Source organism: Antedon mediterranea, chromosome 3, assembly GCF_964355755.1.
Source record: "Antedon mediterranea chromosome 3, ecAntMedi1.1, whole genome shotgun sequence".
Taxonomy (NCBI): Eukaryota; Metazoa; Echinodermata; class Crinoidea; order Comatulida; family Antedonidae; genus Antedon; species Antedon mediterranea.
Genome location: NC_092672.1, coordinates 24,310,502 through 24,330,932, shown reverse-complemented (window position 1 = coordinate 24,330,932; position 20,431 = coordinate 24,310,502). Strand labels below are relative to the sequence as shown.

Genomic DNA, 20,431 nt, shown 5'->3' with positions numbered 1-20,431 from the left:
TCTGTAGGAGAACCATTTTCCAAAAAAATTGATAGAAAATGTCAGACATTTATTTATAATTGTATAATGATGATGTGAAATAAACATACTTTCAATATCAATTTTCTTCAACCCTTCAATAAATGTGTTCCAATTCTTTTGGTTTATTTGATGCCGGCGTTTTTCCAGATCAAAGAGTATCTCCCAGCGGTCCCAATCCTTTTTTTGAGGATTATTATATTTTGCGTTGATTTTACAGACATCCTCGTTGGATAATGTTGAGAAGAATGACAGAACTTGTTGTCTATGGTGTGATAATGACGAAATTCCTTCTACATTTGGAAATGATGGCACCGATTTTCTAAGTTTGTCTCTTAGTCCACCTTGTTTGGTGATATTAATAGTGTCGTGTAGAAGTGCAAGGTTACGTTGATTCAGTTCTCCTGTAGCATGCAATTTTTGTAGGATATCCATTGTGTTTTCAACAGCAGAAAATGTGGCATTGTCCAATAAATCACTGTACACACATTTGAGCATAGCGAAAAGTTTGTGTTCATCATACCAGGATGAAAATATTACTAATATGGTGTTGTACGTGTCCTCTGTTATCGCTAACAAAATAAAAAATGCATTAACTTGGCTTGTCTAATTTTTAAGAAGTTGGATTGAAAAAAATTCAGTCAATTTGGCTAGTTTTAACACTACTCTTATTTAACAGTCTAACCACGGTTAGTATTCATCCAATTCCCTAGTAGGGTGGATTACCAACAAAATACAGTATGTTGGGGGTTTTCTAATTGTGTTGCACTAAAATTCAAGGATATTAAATTGGAAACAAAAACTAAATATGACATTAAAACTCAATTATTCTTTAATATAAACCACATAATTTATACTTTAACGTTTTAGTTATCAACACCTCTAATGTACAGAAGATGTATGTAATTAATTAAAATTTACAAAAAGTAACAGTGGAATTTACCAATTATATCCACAGGCTTGTTTCCTAGATCATAAAAGTAAAAAGAAAAAAATGTAAATTCCAAACAATTTGTAAAAGATAAATTCCCCCCCCCCCAACCTCTTCCAAAAAAACAAAAAAAGGTCCACATTTTAGACCTAGCCTAGCCATTTTCAAAGTAAAAGTCCAATTTCTATTTTTTAAGATTTTCTTAACTCCATCCCAACCTGATGGGCTGGTCCTGAAGACTTTCATATTTCATTTCATATTTCAAAGTATAAGTATAATTTCAGAGGACCTAGCAGCTCTATTTTTACCAACCATGGTAAGGCTGATCCTGGAGACTATGTTTCATATTTTAAATTAAACGCCATTTCCGGGACCTGGCAGCTCTATTTTTCAAGATATTCTTAGCTCCATCCCAACCTCAAGGGCTGGTCTTGAAGACTTGTATATTTTATTTCATATTTCAAGGTATAAGTGCAATTTCAGAGGACCTAGGAGCTCTATTTATCCAGTTACATTTTTTGCACCATTATTAAGCAAAGTGTTGTTGAGATTGGCTCATTTGTTTAATTTAGCATATCAGAATGTATAAATGATATTTACTATGATGCATGAAACTCACTTGTGATTTCAAATTGTTTTGTATAATCGTATATTTAATTTAACCATACTGAATATTGTTTTTTGTCGGTGTGAAGATTATAAATTTAGTATAAGTTTATACTTGATGTTTAACGAAGACAATCATCAGTTACCTTCTGTGTTTACTCCAAACAGTCTGCAGTAACGTTTTATGTCCATTGCTTTGCTTCTACAAGGTAACGCATCTTTATCAAATTTGCGAACAACATGCATATGAGTATGTTTAACATTCAGAGGGAGGCCAAGCTGAATATGGAACGACCGGCAAAGGGCTTCTAGGAACATTCTGCATATGCAACTGTTATTTGAACATACATCACATCGGATGTACATCTTTATTTCTACACCACATGCCCCCTTCTTACTCAGTACTGGCAATGAGTTTTGAAGAAAACTAAGTACCTATAGGCAGTGTAAATAGTTATTACTGGATGCATAAAAATTATATCAATATGTAATTTTAGTATTTACAGCAGAACATTTATAGCTTTATATTTGTTTACGGGTGCTAACAAAATGTATGGCCACTCTTTAGCATAACAATGAATGCATTATTTTTTCTGCAATATCACAAAATTTGTCTGGGCAAAAAATTTCTGAACCTACTGTGTACAATATAGGGCCTACATGGGATCTTCATAACATTTGTTTAGTATTACTGTAGCTGTACAGTACCTTTTGACAGATTCTAGGTTGTGGATCAACTTCATCTTCGTTTTCTCTCCGGACTATTGTTTTCTGCAACATTTAAAAAGATGTGTTTACAGTACGGTAGAACGATTATTAGTTAAAATGCTACAAGACATAGCGAAATAAAAATGTTGAAATGAAATTAATATGTTACTTTTGAAAAGAACTGTTGAGTTTCTCGACGTTTCGATTAATACACTCTGAGGACGATCAAAGTATGTTGATCGAAACGTCGAGAAACTCAAACAGTTCTTTTCAGAACTAACATACTAGGTAGTTAATGGAGAATCTCAAATCCCATTAACATTTTTTAAATCACAGAATATAAATGGTGTATATATATATTGTATTGTAAGTGAATCACACTTGCTTAAACACTACTACCAAGAACTGTTCAATTATTATTAATATTGTTGGACCCTTAATGTTTATATAAAATGGTAACCATTAACCTGAAATATGCTTATGGGTCTTTTTTTCTGCAATGGAGCTGCCCTTATTTACCACACACTATGTACTTTTAAATTAGGTTTACCTGAAACATACGGCAATTGTTGATGGTAGCTATGTTTAGAACAACTAAGTGATTACCATCAATATCTAATTCTACATGCTCATAAGACAATGTAGGTTCAACATCTTCCATTTGGAATTCCTCAATAAATTTAGTTGCAACACGTTGAAAGAGATCATCTGGTAGGTAGCCATCAAAGTCATGAAAGAGAGAAATAGCACGCTTCTCTTCATATTCAACTGTTGTTGAATCATCCCGTTGGGGCTTCAGGCGCGAAAGAACATAGAACATTCGGCCATCATTCTGCAAAAAATAATTATTATTAGATTGAACATCCAACAAATAATTCCATTACTTTACAAAGTTTAACACAATTTAAATACCTTTTTACTTCTTTTTTCACACATTAACCCAAAAGTTTGCATGAGAGACACAAAGAAGTCAATCATCTCTTTTGACTCATCCTTCCATATATGCTGCAACAGTCTTTGATCTAATTTACCGTCATTTAAATCACTCCAAAGTTGTTTAAAAGATTCCTATAATAAAGAAAAACAAACAACAAATGTAATTTGCCTATGTAATAATAAGTGAATAGAGACCAAAATTAGAAAAAAAAATCTATTAGATAAGTGTATTACCATGCTTCAAGCCTAAAATTCAGCTCAAATTCACTACCACTTGAAGGTAGAAAAGAAGCATGGTCACCTCAAAATACATGTATATGTTTATTGTGTAATTGTAATGAAAAGGAAACTGTATATCATTTCGTATTTGAATGCAAACGACTTATGCATAAAGACAACCAATACTCATACACTTAAAGATGAACTAAACAATAATAATCTATCCATGTTCTGGGAATTGTTTTCTACTAGCTCTCTAGATCTTAAATACAACTTATTCTTTGATGATCTTGAAATCCATAATGAATTCAAAATTACACCAATTCAATTAACCCATAATAAATATAAATTAGCAAGTAATATTTTTGAAACACATTTTAAAATATTTCTGACAATGGCAGAACACACAAATGCTATATATAATGCAATTCCTTCTCAAAATTAATTTTAGGCCATAAGCAGTAGCTGAAAAAAGGCCTAGAAAATTAATTTTGTTCGACGTTCAGGGTCTACATTTTGAAAGTTGATATTGTGAAAGAAATATGTTATCCATACTATATCAAAAGTTCACCACAAAATATCCAGTCAATTTCGAGCAATTATAGCCCTGCAATTATAGCCTTTTTTAGGTCTGGACCAATTTTTACGTAGTAATAACTTTACAAATTAATACTTGACCAAGTGTTATTATATTTACCATGTGGGTAGTCAAGTGGATTGTAAACACATATCTAAAATTCAAAATCTGCGTATTCTGTATGTGAGAAAAACTGAAAAATTTAGATTATTTAGTCAATTTGAGACTTTTTGGGATTTTGAGATGCACTATCTTCATAAATAATTCACATACAATACAGTACCATGTTTATATTTTCTGTATGACTTCTTAAAATGGTTGGTAAACAGCATATGAAATTTGGTAGTTGTAATCTTAAAAAGGTTTTTATTGAGGAAGCTTAAAAAAGTGTGATTTTTTACAAATTTTATAGATAATTTTGAAGATTTTGCCATTTTTAAAGTGGAGCTCCACCCAGAAAATTACTATTTTTCATACATTTCAACTATTATTTAAAAATATCATCCCTTATACTTCATATTTTTTTGAAATTTTTTTCAATGAGTACGATTTTCTTGAAAATCACGCCTTTTTGCGTTTTGGGGGGATACCTTGTAATTTCCTATTCTTTTACATGCAAAAGGGGGGTATATTTGAATAATCCTAAAAAATTCATTTCTTCACCAAAAAAAAAAAAGTAAAATGTATATTTATGTAATTTTTCCAGATCTTTCTATTTCTGGTATTTTTATCACGTATACATTGCGCAATTTTGCGTAAATAGACACTTTCCCCCGTTCGGGTCCAATTGGGTTTTTTTATTTTGCTAGGGAGTCCGATCACGTGACATTTTTCACAATCACACACTACTGCAGCTGGCGATCTGTTATTTTGTCGCGATGTTATTTTTGACGGGCGAAAAGTATATTAAAACATTCTGAATGTGACCCTATTATGTTTCACAGTGTAATAATGTGATTATGAGACTATTACTAAAATGTCAAATTTAACGAGATTTGAGAAAGATGTGGCTATATATTCAATAAAGCTAGGCCTAGGCCTACTAGAGTGTAGGTATGTACCGATGCTGCTTAGTGGCTTGGCCTCTAGCTAGGCTAGGCTGACAGCAGTGAAGTTTGTTTTGCTGTCACCCGACCTTGGCCTACCCATGGGCCATGATAGGGTGCCTGAATAGTTGCTTTTCAGTCAGGTCTAAGCTTGCACATCGCTTTACTATTCTTTACTACTCTTGTTCTGTATAGGATTTTGTGTTTCACAGTTCTTAATATGCGAGAAAACCCAGGAACGATAAATGGGGCGAAACGACCATGCCTATGAATACATAGGCCTCTAGACAAAAATTCAAGCCTAGCTAGGCTGAGCAGACGGCTTAGCTAGGCCTAGCCCTAGCTTAAAGTTAAAAGCAATCTGATAAGATTATAATGTTGTTGTACAGTGAAAATCATGAGGTTACATGTAAATTATACTGACATTCTTATCGGAAATATTACTTAGGCCTAAACAAATCGTATTAATTGTGTGTATAAAATTTATTCCCAATTTTTCGACACATAATTTACCAAAGGGAAGAAATTTCCACAATGCGTTGACCAGCGACTAAAACGCGTCAGTCGCTAAGTGTAACGTGTTTCGCGACGTATTGTAAACTAATAACCCCTAAGTTACTGAAAAACTGTAATTTGTTAAAAAACACTATTTTCTGACCGATTTTTTAGAAATGAGTTTTTGGAAAATATTTCCGTATTTTTCCTGGTTTTTTTTATGTAATCACTTTCAATTAAACATACTTAAACATAATATAAGCTGAGAAAGTCTGAGTGTAGCTCCACTTTAAGGAGTGATATCTTAGAAAGTAGCTTCCTAAATATTTGATATATGTGGCCATTTTAGATAAATTGGTTGTCATATTGGATAAAATTGCAGCATTTTGGGCATAATGGTGGCCATTTTTTGTTTGTTCAGTTACAAAAATGAAAATATTATTTGAATATTTATTGGTACTTTTATGATTGAATTTCTATCTCAATAAGATCTTTTAATCTCATAAACTTACAATATTTTAAACAATTTTGTCCAAAATGCATACCTATCCGCCTACTGTAAAATTCTCCTACATAAGATTTCGCCGGGAAAAAATAAATATATATATATATATATTTGTGTGTGTCTTAATACTGTTTGTGATTTAGGCTAATTTCACTACAAGCATGTGTATGCGAGTTTGGTCTGGTTTGTAACAAGCTTTTCAATTAACAATAGCTTCAGTTGACTAACAATAGAACAGCAATGCGAAAATCAAACGAGTGAATTTGAAAAGAAATAGGTTTTTTAAACTACTCGCATCAAAAAAGGTGCACATTAAATTAAATTATGTTTTAAAATTACAAATCACAAATTTTAACTCTTGCCTCTTGTACAAAAATAAAGTTTTTTGGACAAGTAGTTCTCGAGAAAATGCAATTTTAGTTTACTTGTTACTTTAAGACTGCTCGCCGGCTTTTGAAAAATTCTGTCCTATCTTTTAACACTTGCAGGTCTGAAAAGTATACTAAAAAGTGGTCCAGAATTTGGACTATGGTCCCAAATGGTCCAAAAATTTAATGGAATGGTCCTTAACCCATGTAGTAAGCTTAAAGCAGAAATGTCAACACCTATTTGAGTATTTGTGATGATTGTTTAGGTATAATAAAATATATATTAGGGTTTTTGAAATTTTTTATGCAATTTTTACCGCTAAAATCGACGTTTGAAAATACGATTTTTCTGACCAGTCAGCGTTTAGAGCCAACTCATTAACTTTACAGTCGTGACGTCATATCGGGTTTAGCTATCTTCCCTGAAAACGATCACGCTGGATGAGTACATGAAAAAGCCAATCCTCGCAAAATGTATTCCGATTCCGAAGAAGAAACTTTTCCGTTAGAAATTCAGCCATACCAATATGAGCCTTTGAGAAAGGCTGGGGAATTTGAAAATGACGATGAGGAAGAAGAAGACGATGTTGAGGCAGAAGGAAGGGAGGAAAGAGAAGGAAATTGAACATGGTATGTTTAAATAGGCTACTCGGGAGGAGCGGGCTCGGGAGGCTACTGTTGCCTATCAATTAGCTAGCATCGGCTCCGTCATAGGCGCGGCCTAGGCCTACGTTATATTTGTTAGTGTTTAAATACCGATCGTAAAACAGTCTTTAAATCTTCCTTATTTCTGTTTTTTATAATAAAATCATTTTAATACTTTATTATTCGTTAGTATTTGTACAGTGGGAAAGCCACTTCGCGTTTTGACCGTTAAATCGTGTAAAATCGACTTACTTCCGCATTGACGATTTTGAAGCGCCACCTATCGTTGAAAACTGAAACCACGATTTTTCGTCGCCTAGCAAATAAGTGCTGTTTTATTTTAAGCTCTCATGAATATTTAAAAACCGCCCAACATTACCTATTATGGTAAAAGCATTTCCTAATAAGTATTATTGAATAACCAATCGGTTTCCTTCAAAGAAACCGAAGCTAATACAATACATTCGGCGACTGAAGTCGGGACTCGTGAAATTTATAAATGTGGTACGATCATAGTTGCCATTTCTGGCATTATTATGCTTTTTGGCATTATTCGGAGGCCCACGGCATCTGGCATAATGCCGCGGCATTATTTAGCCGTTTTTAGCATAATCTGGCATAATTTTGTGTTTTTTGAACAGCCAAAAAAATAATACACCACAGAACAAAAATAAAATATTTTGTTAATACATATCACCTTACGCAATATCATATCGTACAAAACAGATCTGTTCGGGTTTTCCGTACAATAGTTCTTCCATCCTTTCGTTTCGGACTTAATCGGCTCTTCGGATAGGAAGGCTGCTCGAAAACTACCGTGTGTGCGATATAGGCAGCACAACAAATCCGAAGAGGCTACCTATTGGCCAATTATGTTGCTCTATTTCAGAGACCATGCAGGTTATTGGATCCCCAGATATAGAGACAATTGAACAAAAACACATTATGAAAGGGGTTTTGTTTTTTCAGTTCATAATTATAAGCGGCCACACCCCTACCCCAACCCTTAAAATGGCAATTTCCGGTAACTAGAAGCTCTAATTTTAAAAAGAATTTCTTCTAGAGATTTTGTTTTCGATATTTCAAATTATGTTCCATTGCATCGTCGTAGCAACCCTATATTTCCAAATGTTCTTCACCTCTCAGTGACCATGATGGGGCGAGGTCCTAGGGACTCTTGTACATTTTTATTTAAAATTAAGTGCAATTTCCGGCCATCTAGCAGCTCTATTATTCCAATTTGTTTTACCTCAGCCCCAACCATGGTGGGGTTGAGGTCCTGGAAACACTTAATATATTTTTTTATTTCCTATTTTAAATTATAATTGGCACTTTCAAAACTATCATGGGCTAAGATCCTGGAGGTACTAATAAATTTATTTTATATTTGAAATTAATTGCCATTTCCGGCCATTGAGCAGCTCTATTTTTTCAAATTTTCTTACCTCAGCCCCAACCATGAGGTCCTGGAGACACAATTAATATATATTTTGATTTCCTATTTTAAATTATAATTGCCATTTTCGAACTATGGTGGGCTAAGATCATGGAGACACGTCTATATATTTTTATTTCATATTTTAAATTAAGTGCCATTTCTGGCCATCGAGTAGCTGCATTTTTCCAAATTTTCTTATCAACCATGGTGGGGCTGAGGTCCTGGAGACACTCAAAATAATTTTTTTTATTTCCTATTTTAAATGATAATTTCCATTTTCTAATTATGGTGGCTATAAGATCCTTTTATTTTTTAAATTAAGTGCAAAGATCCCGGCCATCGAGCAGCTCTCATATTTCAGCTCAAAAATTATAAATTTCCATGGCTGTTTTTTTTTTTTTTTTAGGGGGGGGGGGGGTGGGGGTTGGTGTCATTTGCATTTGCAATTACCATTTTCGCACCCCAGATATTTAGAATTATTAGTTATTACTCACAAAACTAAAAATATAAATTTTGTACGACATGGGGATACAATTTTAGGCCCTATTTTGTGTCAGTTGAGGTTTTACCAAAGATAGTGTAGTAGACTACTACACTATCTTTGGTTTTTACGTTTATTAGACATACAACCGTTGGTGGCGCTGTTTAGCGCCACATTTTGGGGATCTGGCATTATTTTTCCCAATCTGGCATTATTTGAGACAGGATACGGCATAATTTAAATTTTATCGCTGGCAACGCTGGGTACGATTTGACTACTGTTTTGTTGTCCATTTTCTGAATAGTCGGAGGTGCATCCCAACGAATTAAAACAATTATAATCAAATGTTTTATCAAGAATAATATTAGTTTAATCGAGTATGATATATTCCTATCTTGTTCAAAATTTGTTGGTGTATTCTCAGGCCTCGAAAGGTAGGTACATTTTCTAGCTGTGAGCGTGGTTTCGGCAACGCGAGACACGTGTGTCAGTATAGATAGGCGATAGCGAGACGTGTGTTGGTACTGTGTTGATGCTGATCCGATAGTCGTTAAGTTGTACTGATTACGAGTATCATTGGTCCTGGCCGGCCTAGCCTGGTGATCTGATCCCCGCAAAAAAAATACTTTTTTTCAATCAGTATTAATATCATTATTTTATTTTTCATTTATTATTTGATTTATTAGGCTCAATAGATGCCTAGCAGGCTACTAGTACTAGTAGGCCTAGATTATATAAATAATAATAGTAAATACTGTAATTTAATTAATAATAATAAAATACAGCTTCCATTTGCCTTACTTTTATGTCATCATATAATATTATAATTATATATACAACCAGACATTAACATTTTTTTTAAATAATATTTATTATTTTTTCTGATACTTTCAGGAATTGTTGATGACGCAGAGTTCTTTGTCTTTGTGACTTCAAACTGAGAGTGAAGTGGATAAAAAGATGACACCGGTACCTACCGACATTGTCATACCCAAACTATAATTTAATTATTTAAAACAAAATGTTGAATTACAAATATAAATGTATGTTGCAGAGGATTTAGATGAATACAAATATTTATGTTGAATGCAAACCTACTACACTATACTCTGTAAATTATGTTATTGTCATGTGGTAGACCTTAAAAATTGAATATTTATTGTATGTTAGGCCTATTTTATATTTTATAATACTGTATTAGTTTAATATTACTACTGTATTATATTATTATAATTTATATTATACAGTACTAGTTTGTACATGTTTTTACCCAAAAAAAATGAATAAATAATTTGTTATTCAATCTAATTGCTTGTTTGTTTATCAATAACAAAACCATTGTAAGCAACTATATACCAGTTCTTGTTAGCCGCTTATTTCAGGTCATATTATTAATAATGAAAACATTTCTTCTGGTTTCGATTCGTATAATAATATAAGTAGTTCTTTGATAGTAAACCAATAAAACTTACGTTGGCAAGACAGTTTCGTCTAGCTGTCAGCTTGACTTCTTCAGTTGCTATGATGCGTTATGGCGCCGATTGGTCTCCTTTCCAGCCACTAGATGATTTTGTTGTGTAGCCTAGGGGACCAGTCGTCGTCAGAAGCTGATCGTAAATGTGAGATAGTTGGTGCGCGCCTTCGTCTCTATTCATCTTTGTATTTTTATTTTGCTTTCTTATGCTGATGCTTTCTTTAATTTTACGTTTAAGCCAAACTTGTTCTTTGTGTAGTACCTCTATCTTATCCCAGTTAGGTATGTGGTTGTGTGTGGTCATATGGTCCGTGATTGCTGATTTATGTAAAATGGAGGACGAAACTTTCCGTGATGCACGCGTCTGCATGTTCTGTGTGTACCTTTCTAATCGTCCATGTAGGGTAGTTGCATTGTTTAAGTGAAGTATGTATCATCTCAGTTTCGTTCTGTTTGTCTGCATTATTTGTGATTATCGTGTTACATCTGTGTAGAAGTGTGCGGATAACGGATAACTTGTGTTGTAGAGGATGATGTGAGTTAAAGTCCAAGTACTAAACAATGCAACTACCCTACATGGACGATTAGAAAGGTACAACGTAACCTAGATAAACAAAAAACGGACAAACAACCCGAAACAGAAGATATAAGAGGGTCGATATCCATCCCATATATTTAAGGCCTGTCAGAGAAAATCAAGAGAACATTTAAAAAATATAACATACGAACATACTTTAAACCATCTAACAAAATTAAAAACTTAATCGTCCGACCGAAAGATAAAGCATGCAAAGAGGATTCCTGTGGTGTCGTCTACAAAGTGGGGTGCACCAACTGTGAGATGGTGTACATTGGAGAAACGGGTAGGGCACTCAAAACCAGAATTAAAGAGCACAAGAAAGATGTTGAGGATAATACACAGAACATGCAGACGCGTGCATCACGGAAAGTTTCGTCCTCCATTTTACATAAATCAGCAATCACGGACCATATGACCATTACACAACCACATACCTAACTGGGATAAGATAGAGGTACTACACAAAGAACAAGTTTGGCTTAAACGTAAAATTAAAGAAAGCATCAGCATAAGAAAGCAAAATAAAAATACAAAGATGAATAGAGACGAAGGCGCGCACCAACTATCTCACATTTACGATCAGCTTCTGACGACGACTGGTCCCCTAGGCTACACAACAAAATCATCTAGTGGCTGGAAAGGAGACCAATCGGCGCCATAACGCATCATAGCAACTGAAGAAGTCAAGCTGACAGCTAGACGAAACTGTCTTGCCAACGTAAGTTTTATTGGTTTACTATCAAAGAACTACTTATATTATCATATTATTAATATTAGCTAGGCCCGACGCGCCCGATCACAACGTCACTAAGTGACTTTCCGCCCCTGGAACAATCGGTCGCTAATAGGGCTAGGCCTCGGACTCGTATAAAAGCTATTATAATAGTTATGATAAATATTCCTCAACTAAAATGTATACTGTGATAAATAAACAAGTACTGTAATAATATACGTTGTATTGGAATGTATTTATTTATATGAATTCTTATACGCGGACAATTATAAACATCGCGTATATCGTTCGATATAAATAAATTCATAAACACGATGACGATGTGTTTACAAAATGGCGGTTTTGCTAGTTTTCGAAGGAACAAATAGTGGTACCTTTAGTTTGAATAGTCGGAGCTGCATCCCAACCACCGAATTTTGTATCTTAATATCGTATTCTGTAGATTATTAATTTTTCTAACAGGGATTTTAAATTCAGGACTGTTCAATTTTTCTAAATATTTTATTTTAATGATTTTCTAGGGTACAATTTCGAAAAAAAGACATTGGTTGATTTTGCCGTTAAATTACAGATTATCGTTTTGTTCAAATACATTTAATTTTACATGACAGTATATTAAAACCATTTATGAATTTATTTCACTAACAATATTTTTCCGATAATCAGCTAAATTTACAAATATTGTGTTTTTCCAACACCCTAAAATTTAGCAATCTTGAACTAAATTAGAAAAGTAGGGCGCCCTCTCCGAGTCGAAATTTGACACGATTTGTCGACTGGCTGTCCCACTGTGTAGCCTTTTCACAATTGTGATTCTACCCCCGCCGACTGCATCGGACAACACAAAAAAAAAAAACAAATCACGGCCATACATATGCGGTCAGCGAGGAAGGTGGTGGGAAAGACATTTTGTTTTGGATCAAATTTGTTGATTTTAATAAGCCTTTGAGTATATTTACTGTAATAAAATGTAATTATTTTTTCGTAATTATAGGCCTGCTACACTCTATAATACTAAGGCCAATAGGCTAGCCACAGTAATAGGCTTTATTCTATTTCTACTAGGCTAGCTACAGAAGCCTAGCTTTTGTTTGGGGCTTTTTTGGTGGGATTGGGAGGACCTTGCTTATATTGATTTTCATCTATTAATTAGTATAGTAACAGTATATAGTATATATTTGAGTGCTGTAATGTTGATTCTATGCAGGTGCAAGTGCTCACATTGTACAGCAACAACTGCTGTTGAGTCTGTATGTTGTTATGAGACAGAGGAGATAGTAGAGAAAATGGGAGAGCGGTTGGATGCATACAGCATACTGGGTTAAAAAACAACTGTCTGGACCGCGATGTTCTTGAAGTGTCCTTCTGGCATTATGTTAAACAGGAAGGTCCATTTGACGATGACTCCAGTGAATCAGTAAGTTTGATAAAATACTATATTTGAATTAACGCTGAAATTAATTACGAAACAGTTTGTAAGTATAACAGTATTGTAGTGGAAATCAGATTTTTAATGACAAAACTGACAACATTAAATTAACAAATTCAATAAACCAACTACCGACCCAAAGGTCCGGCAAGTTTCCATAAAAACAATGCAACTTCTTGTCTTGTAATGAGACATTAAAGATGGTAAATTTATTTTGTTAACTAATCACAATTTTCTTTATGTTTTCAGACTATATCGCCATGTTGCCTACCGGAGGTTTACAACTTGGATATGGAAGCTACTTGGGAAGGGCAAAAGAAAAATACTTCCGTCTTGCGTAGTGTCAACTATTAGGAATGCATTTCCTGCGCAACAATATGTAGGCTTTAAATATCCCAAAATTCCATGACTAATTAGCACATTGTACAGTTGCATAGATTGGATATCCACCAGTTTCACCAAAGTTCAGTTCCTACAATTAAAACAATAAACAAAAGAGTTATTTAGTTAAGTTTATTCATGATTGAGGATAAAGAAAAAAAATTTTGAAAACTATTTTTATAAGTTTATACTGACAAGAACATATATAATTACTGTATGTTTCACCATGTGTATTGTAAGACATGCAAATAAGGACTTTATTACCTTGATTATAAAAATGTTATTTAGTTGGAAAACAAGTACACCTTTTCTTGACCAAGTCTGCTTTGTCATACGGTTGGTATGTGGCGTTAACGGCCAGTGGTGCTTTTGCATAATTCATAAGAGCATCTTGACTGACTTCGCTCGTCTTCTTTCAAACACTTCAGTTAGCAACTTTTCAATATATTCTATTAAAAAAATATACAAGAAATGATTTACACTGGACATATTATTTTCAATAAACCACTTTAGTTCTGTAGAAGTAAAAGTAACTTGTATTACTATTATTATGAAAAAATAATATCAAACATGAATAAATTAACTACTGAATGAACCGAATTGGCAATAAAAAAAAATAAACCTTCCTGAATTATTTTTTATTGTAAGTACATAAGCTATTTTATAAAACATATTGTTGTTTGACATATAATAAATAAAATAATAATATAGGCCTAGGCCTACTTAAAATTGTTGCATTATCTGATCAGCACACACCATCCTCTCATTCACATCATTTATATTATAATCCAAACTGACAAGGCATATTATTATTATCATTAAAATGAGAATTTGTGGAGGTTAGACATAGGGGGGCCTGTCCTGTCGATCCAGGCAGGTAAATTCGGCGGTGGTGGTAAGCCTAGTTAGTGCAATAATGAAAAAGTAAAAACAACACTTACTTCTCTTCGCCTACGTTTTTGAAAGGCGCCTCTACTACGACTAGCAGCTGGGCCTGGGATCTTCTCGGTGGCGGTGCTTTCTGAAGGCAATGTAACCTTCGAAGGTATTGCCCCGTCTTTCAATTTCAAATTTACTTTTTCTTTGAATCCCATTTCACGAAGTTTAGGTGGGAAAAATTTCGCAAAGTCTTCTTCCAAGAAGTGCTCCGAACATATCGTTGCGAATTTGCTAGGCTGGAAATGTTTTCGTCTGACGGCGTGGATCCATGCCTTTCTCAGACCCGAAGAAAAAAATGGGAAGGAAAAAAATCCTATATTCCGGTCGCGATTTTATCCTCCACTTGTTGTATTGGTACAATTAAATGCTGCACAATACGGCATTGTGTTTTGATTTAACACCAACAAAAGTTAACTTTAACAAAAGTGCCTCAAGAGATTGATTACGTGAACAAAAGAATGCGAAATACAATAGAGAAATACAGTGTCCAACAACTCGTGTGTGTAACTAACCAAGCGAAGCACCCGAGATGACGTCACGGAAATATTTCTGCATACGAACCGGAAGTAATTGAATTGCTCAAGTGGCTATTTTAAATTTGCTTTTTCGTGATAACGGCGAAATCTTAAAAGTAACGCTATGGATGAGCCGTTTTTATTAGTGTATTACTTTATATGGATTTTATTAATGTTTTAGTGACATTTCTGCTTTACCAGACGACTAATATTTTGGTTCATATCAAAGAATATGTCCATGTTAAAAAAGACAGAACGCGTGCTATTTAATATATCGTACGGAAGATAAGCTTTTGAGACATGACCAACCAACGCGAAAAACAAACGGGTGAATTTGAAAAGAAATAGGTTTTTTAAAACTACTCGTATCAATAAACCTGTACATTAAATCAAATTATGTTTTAAAAATTACAAATCACAATTTATAACTCTTGCTTCTTGTACAAAAATGATGTTTTTTGGACACGTAGTTCTCGAGAAAATGCAATTTCAGTACACTTGTTATTTTAAAACTGCTCACCGGCTTTTGAAATTTGTCTCCTATCTTTTAACACTAGCCGGTCTGAAAATAATATCATTTTTGTTATTTTGTGAAGTTATTAATAAACCAATTTTGTTGATTTTCAATAGGCATGGTCTGAAAGTATATACCTATCTACACCCAAAAATTCAGAACGATAACTTGAAAACTGTAGGCGCTATCGTGCTAACAAACAAACAAACAAATGAAAGCACTCAGAAACTGAGTGAAGTAGGCCTACTTGGCAAAATATATCCACTGACTGGGAGCATGTTGAAAGATACAATTTTTGCTTTAGGTATTAGCTTTACATGGTTAAAATACTGATAAGGTATAATTTGTTTAAATCATTTTTAATACAAACAATTCCGGCATTGCAACAATGACCTTTCTAAAATCAAGATTGACCAGAATAATGGTCGAGGAGTGTCTTGATTTGCGGCGTCTCTGTCTTAACCCATGTAGTAAGCTTAACCGCTTGACCAATCGACTAACATTTTGGTCCATATCGAAGAATATGTCCATGTTAAAAGAAGACAGAACGCGTGCTATTTAATATATCGTACGGAAGATAAGTTTTTTTTGTGGCCAATATATGTATTTTCCTGAAAATCAATAGGCATGTTCTGTAAGTATATAACTATGTACGGAATGAAATAACGAAGGACACACGCTTGTACTAAAAAAAACTAATTATCAACTAACAATAGTTTAATTTGAATAACAATATAGAACAGCAACGCCAAAACCAAACGGGTGAATTTGAAAACTGTAGGCGCTATCGTGCTAACAAACAAACAAACAAACATACATACAAACAAACAAAGTGAATACTATACTTGGCAAAATTCTTTTTTCCAAGTAACGAGATCGATTACATATACGTCCTGGGCATCCATAATTGCATAATTTAAGTATTAATTTCTAAGAAAAAAAATAGTCTGAATTGTGTTATATTTCGTATGTTCATCTACTTTTTAATACTAAAAGCTATAGCTTTTTCTTGTTGTGAAATAATAAAAGCTTATTGAAATTGAATTGAACAAGCACAAATGTGCGATACTCGGGGTACAGCAAAGAAGCTGTAATGACGTCATAAGACCGGATGTAACGTCACATACACATCAAATACGGCTATATGGTCCCATCTACGAGACGTGATATAGCTGCCTCCGGTTTAAAATTTAAAAATCCGGCTCTGTAGCTTTGAGGACATGTCCCTGTAGTATATTCATGCCAATTCACCATAAAGTTTAAGAAAAATGGTCTCACCAGGGCTCGAACCAGTGACCTTCTGCGTGTTAAGCAGACTTGATAACCACTACACTACGAAACCTCTTACACCAAAAATGTGGGTTACACAAAGTTTTTTAATCCATTTAAATTACAAATAAATTATTATGGTAATAAGCACAAAGCAAGATAAACATGTGTAAAAGTGATAATTACCGATTACATAAAATAAATATTTTACAAAATAATGAAAATAAGGTTTCGCCCGGGCTCGAACCGGGAACCTTCTGCGCGTTAAGCAGACGTGATAACCACTACGCCAAGAAGCCGCATATAACTACATAACGCTGTGGTGTGTTTCACACATTGTGGCTTCTTAATTAAACAATTAAATTGAATTGAACAAGCACAAATGTGCGATACTCGGGGTGCAGCAAAAGAAGCTGTAATTACATCATATGACCAAATACGGCTATACGGTACCATCTTTGAGACGTGATATGGCTGCATCGGTTTGAAATTAAAAAATATGGCTCTATAGATTTGAGGACATGTCCCTGTAGTATATTCATGCCAAATCCTAGCTCAATATTACAACGAATAAAGGAGGAGTAGTACTTTAAAAATCGCACTTTTTACTCAATAGTGTCCAGATGGAGGAAGAGGAGAAAATGAGTAAGTCCTAGACTCGGGTAACCCGAGTAAAAATAGTGTGGTACACATATATAGGCCCTAGATACTGTACAGTACCAAGGACTCAGACCATGCCACCCAAATGTAGCCTGGTTTAGCTTAATTTTGGCTCACCTGTACCCATCATTGGCTGGCTCATACCCATCATTTTTAAAACACTTAATTGGGTTACACTAAATGAAAGATGGAGGGAACATCTACTACTTACAACTTTCAAATGCCAGAGGTCCCAACTTGGGAAAGTCCATTCGATCGCAGGAGATTTTGTCGTGAACCACATTCAATTTGTCGGGGCGTCGAAAGTCAACGCGCGGGGAATCGAAAATCAACACGCGTGTCGTTTACGTCTCTTAATTAATTAACTAAATATGTTGCATAATAATATACAGTATATACAATATTTACACATAAGTTGGCTTAATTTTTACATAGGTTTATCCATCAGTATTTTTACATTTTATTTTTTTTTATGGACACATCCTCAGTACAAAGAATTTTAAAAATATAGGCCTATACTGTATTTTAACTAAAATTCAGTATATAAAATAATTTAACTTAATTATATAATGTACAATAAACACATGATAGTATTGCCCAATAGAATTTACTCTTTTTTTTTAGGCACAGGCCTAGCCTAGGGCTTCTACTAGGCCCTAGCCAGCTACCATTTTAAAACCCAAAAAAAAAAAATTATATTAATTATTATAATAAAAAGAAATAACTATTCCGAATCCATCTTATGCTACATTACGCGAGTTAACATATTATTTCAGATGAAAAACATTGAGTTTTATATTGTTTTATCCATACTAATTACACTGGCATTAAAGATATAACATTAAAATGTAGGCCGTTTTTGAGGTATTTCGCCGATTTCTTATCGCTAGGAAATTCCCCACCATCCACATCGATCGAGGTCCGAGGAATAGGCCTAGCTAGGCTAGAATAGAGGCCTAGCGTGTATGCCGGAACGGGTGGATTTTTGCTATATAAATAACAAGTTTGAACAAAAGAGCTTACGACAATCTTAGGTAAATTGTTTTTAAACCTAGGCCTACTTGCTTGGCGAATCCATGCCTTTTAAATCATTTTAACATGTTCGTATTATCGGATCGTACAGTAAAACCAAATGAAACACCGCCTCAACAACCTCGTGCGATGTGCGATCTGTTGTTCTTTTTGCAGCGGATCAACATTGGTAGAGTCCATTAATTATGAGGGTGTTTAAAAATGTAATAACTATTAAAAACGTGTCTCAACCACTGTGTAATCAAAGCGTTTATTTAGTTAAAACTTGGATCCTCCCAAAATTGATAATCGCGTATTCCGGTGACCACGTGATTGATTCACGGTTGGTTGCACGCTTCTTTTTTTTTCTACGTCCGGCGTGTAGTACCGTGCTACCGTGCATGTTTATAATATTATTGTTACGGTTTAACAAAGGCACTGTGCATACAAATAAAAATACAATAATAGACCATGGAGACTGCATGAATAGACATTGTTTCAACATCCTGCCTCACTTTTGTCTGGTTATTTATTGACTATTGTTGACCTGGGCTGAGCCTGGGTGTAACCGTAAATTAATTTGGCCAAAAATATGGGGAAATTTGAAAATGCGGTAAAAAAATCAAAATGCGGTAGAAAACGTCGAGATAGCGGTAGCGCGGTAGATGGGTACTAAAAGCGGTAGACTACCGCGAGTAGCGGTAGACTTGGGACCCCTGAAATGCATTAATGGCCATTCACCATCATATTTATCCTCAATGTTTAAGTTTAATGACTCCCTCCACCCCAAATGCACCCGTAGCCAAAGTTGTAAAACATTAATTGCACCAAATTGGAAAAATGCTCAAGGTAAAAGAACCTTCAAATACAGAGCAACAAAGGAATGGAATCTTTTACCAACTGAAACTAGAACAAAAGTAACTGGGAAACATATTTATAAACTCAAAAATATAGCAACTCTTATGTCATCCAAGTGAACCTACATTTTTTTATATTTTATTTGTTATATTTTATTTGTTTTTAACTGTTCTGTATATATCTTTTAAATTAGGCCTACTGTGTATTTATGTTATAATTTTTATTTACTTTTAAACTTATAACTGGACCATTTTGGAAAGCAGTACTGTGTTACTGAAAATGCAATCCAGTCAAAAGAAAGAATAAATAAATAAATAAATGGGCTGGCCCGTACCCAAGTTTAATGCTATTTAAAATATTTATATTACATTTAAACCCAGTTTTATTACATTTTTAGATAACAATCCCAATGTTCGATATTATAAGGGCAAAAACTATTGACCTAAAAAGTATAATATATGTACAGACTTGTACGAAAAAAAGCACAGCTTTCATCGTATTTGGGTACGTATAGTAGTCAAATTAATACCTGAGGGCGCTGTTTACATGGAAGATCAAAGCCATAATAATATAAAGAGTTAGGCTTTAAATATCGAATTTAATATCAAAACAATCAATTTGTTTAAATGTTTTTTATTAAAATAATAATACAATTATAAAGTTACTGCGAACATGATTTTAAACAACAAAAATAGCAATTTCGGAATGTCTCTGGCTATGCTTGTCCATGCGTGCGCGTTTAGTTTGTACAGCAATTCTCTATAGTTAATGCATTGTTTTTACATTTGTTGTTTAAAATCATGTTCGCAGTAACTTTATGGTTTCGTTATTATTTTAATAAAAACCTTTAAACAAATTGATTGTTTTGATATTAAATTCGATATTTAAAGCCTAGGCCTAGAAATAACATTAACTCTTTTTTCAACATGGGCCTAAGCACTATATTACGAAGAGTTATATCTAGGCCTATTCTCACCTGTTTATAATTGTCGTTTTGACTGCAGTTATTAGACATTCGGCATTATAGCCTAGAGTAGTATGTTGATACTCCTCTCAGTCCCATATTGAAAGTCAGTAGCCTACTCTAGGACGTTG

The 20,431-nt window shown here is 34.0% G+C and overlaps 1 long non-coding RNA gene and 1 other non-coding gene across 2 annotated transcripts; both read right to left on the bottom strand.

Annotated features, from left to right (window-relative positions):
• Positions 1-1,931: 1,931 nt before the first annotated feature.
• LOC140043740 (uncharacterized) lies at positions 1,932-2,842 on the bottom strand. Its single transcript, XR_011844383.1, has 3 exons — positions 2,814-2,842; positions 2,264-2,326; positions 1,932-1,990 (listed from the first exon to the last, which is right to left on the bottom strand). It is a non-coding gene; the product is annotated as an uncharacterized lncRNA (long non-coding RNA).
• Positions 2,843-16,807: 13,965 nt separating this feature from the next.
• Positions 16,808-16,880, bottom strand: Trnav-aac (transfer RNA valine (anticodon AAC)). The gene has a single exon. It is a non-coding gene; the product is annotated as a tRNA-Val (tRNA).
• Positions 16,881-20,431: the final 3,551 nt, after the last annotated feature.